We start from the raw sequence: 3,073 nt of genomic DNA on the forward strand, positions 1-3,073 counted from the left end.
GCAGGAATGTTGAGGGTGTATCTTTCGATTCAGCTTGAATCACTCTGTCCTTGTGCTGTCAATTTCAGAAGATGTTCATTTCCTTTGCAGAATATTTTGGGAGTTCGGAATGATGTTCATTTCTTCTGTTAAAATGGCATTTAGTACTAATTTTATAAGTGCATCTTGTGTGAAACTCAATAAATTCAATTTTGTAATCTTTTTTAAAAAGGTCACCATTTATTTTGATAATGTTTACTGTTATATTTGATGGAAAATGAATTTCCCACTCTGTAATAAGAATTTATTTCTCATTTACAAGTGACGGGACTATGTGAAATATTCTTTTGGTCTTAACAGCAACAAAATGTTTGATTTTTGTCTTTGGGAGAAAAGAATAAAAGGCTGGGCATTGATCATAGACCATTCACTATCTCTCAGTAAATGAAAGTACGTGCATTTTACAGATGTTCTGAATGTCACCCCATACGCTTTTCACATCTGGGAGTCAAGTTCAAGACATTACTTTGGTTTTAAAATAAGGCACAGCATAGTTCAGACTCCCGTTAGCTTCTCCTTTGGACTAGAAGCCTAAACACCAGGAGCCTTCGGGCGCCCGGCCAGGTCCTGTCCGTCCTCTGGGCCTCTGGCTGCAGCTGGTCTTCATGCTCTTCACGCACACCCGTGGAAGGAACTCGTTATAATTGGGTCCTCAAATTTTTTCCTTCCTTTCTTGGTAACTAAACAGAGGAGGACATGCATTCACGAAATAATTTAAAACCATGACATTTCGGTATGTTTCCGTCTCATCTCTCTATTCTTTGAGCCGAGATGTATTTTACACCCGCGAGTGAGGTACTATTTTAGATGCTGGGATCTAGTGAAGAAAGTCCCTGCTCTTCTCGGGGAGACCGATAGCAAACAGTCAGCTAAATAACATCTGTTGGAGACGCGTCTAATGGCAAAATGATCTCTCTGGTTTATTTCAGTTCTAAAATAAATCTAGTTCTTTAACATTTTTTATGTAAGTCTGATTTTTTTCCTGTTGGAGTTGCTGAAAATGAGATCGCTGTACAGCCGTTTCAAATACTTCTATAAAATAGAAATAAGAAAATGCATTTTCACTAAAGACTGCTAGTTGTCCATCAGCCTCTTTTGTTCCATAAGTACAGAGTCGTAGCTGGGCACATCGCTGCCTAGTCGGGGACGACATTCCCAGGTCCGTCTTGCTGTTCCATGTGGCCAAGTGACTAATTTTCAGCAAGGGAAGGAAGTTGAAGAGGTAGATGCCATGAGTCCCCTCCACCTCTCCCCTTCCCAGCAGCCGGAACCCAGAACAGGTGCTTCCTCACCCCAGCCGTGCAGATAAATGCCCAGCACTCCCAGGATGGCAGAGCCACCGGAGGGAAAGGACCTGGGTTCCTCAAGGCCTCTGCGGAGCAGAGTTGGCCATCACTTTGCCCATCAGTTGAGTCTGCACGAAAGAGAAATAGATGCCTTTGTTTCTAAGCCACTGAACTTGGGGGGTCCGTGTGACAGTTCGCATACACTAGGAAGTCTGGTAGGTCCTATTTAGAGATTTCTACACAAATGGAATAAGGCATTAGACCAATCTCTAAAGCGCATGCTTCTAGAAATACTCTGGATTCTCACATTTATTCTGTTGTTTTTAGGGGAAAAGGTAAAGATATGCTCCATTTATTCAGCAGTCAGCCTCTCCTCTTGAACTGATCATTAAACTTGCTCGTAAGCGGCAAAGTCCTGTTTGTCCAGTGCGCCACCAGATAGGCCTTGCCCCTTCTCTCAGCAAATTTGTGTACACAGTCGAAGAGCAGATGATGAGGATAGCCTGACGGCACAGAGATGCGGGAGCAAAAGGAGTTAGTATATCAAAAGAGCAGCCAACACATCATCAGGGGCCAGTTGGGGGCCAACGGTGCCATGTAAGTGACTGCTGAAAACACGCCTGTGCTGTGGCTCAGCAGCAGGTGTGGCGTTCCTCAGTGCCCAGACACCTAGGATGTTTTCGGTTATGTTTTGTGAAGGAGGAATGTGTACAATCGAGAGGGCAAGTTGTTTAAAAAATCAGTGTTCTAAGGGGGAGTCTTAGTGATGTGGAAGTGTGCTCAGCAAACACAGCCTCGCTCTTCCAACTTTCAGAAAGGAAATTTCAGTCATATACGGCAAATCAGGGAAGGGTACGTTTTGGCATAGTGTAGTATTGTATCTGAAGTTTGATATTTAACGAAAAAGACTAAGTAGCTGCATAATGTGTTTTGCTTTTACCTTACAACTTTATTTTTGGCAAGTGAGGAGGAAACTCAGGGTCCTTGAGAGTACACTTGGCACCTTCGTAAGGGGATAGATCAAGAATTACAGAACGCATCAGCTCTCGAAGCGTCAATCACCTGCAAAGTGGGTAGTTATTTTTGAAACTAATTATTTTCGATAAACATATTCTCATTTCAATTTAGATATGTCTACATAAGAAAGTAAAGATTGGGAATGGTCAGAAGTAGCTATAATACCAGGGTTCATCAGATAAGTGACATACGGCAAAAGCTGCATTGACATCTTGTTGGGCTTGATTTAACAAAAATTAATTGCGCGGTCACTGCGCAAAGCGCAGAAATGAAGATACGCTCTCTGCTCAAAAGCTTGTCTATATTCTAGTAGGGGGACTGTTAGTTACATCGAGCGGGCAGTCACAGTCCATGACATAAGCACTACATGGACACAGGTCCTGGGCGTAGCAGAGCACCTGACAGGAGACACAGGAAGGTGTGTGCGTGGGCTGCCTGTAAAAGTGAGTAGGAGTCAAGTGGATGAGAAGGGAAATGGAGGTCAAGCGAAACGCGAACGAAGCACCGCGTGGCTGAGACAGCGTGGCCGCAGCGCGGGCCTCCATCCACTCACTGGACCGTAGCTGAGGCCTAGTGAGCGCCGCCCACCGTGCCGATGTTACAGAATCACCTCCCAGAATTCAGGTGCACGTGCCTGATGGCGCCGGGAACCCAAAACGCTGAGGTGCCGGTGCTTGGAGAGAAGGCCTTATTCAACTTGGCCAAGGGAGAGGATGGGAGAGCGAGATCTC

This window comes from Pteropus alecto, unplaced genomic scaffold (assembly GCF_000325575.1).
Source record: "Pteropus alecto unplaced genomic scaffold, ASM32557v1 scaffold5, whole genome shotgun sequence".
NCBI classification, from domain to species: domain Eukaryota; kingdom Metazoa; phylum Chordata; class Mammalia; order Chiroptera; family Pteropodidae; genus Pteropus; species Pteropus alecto.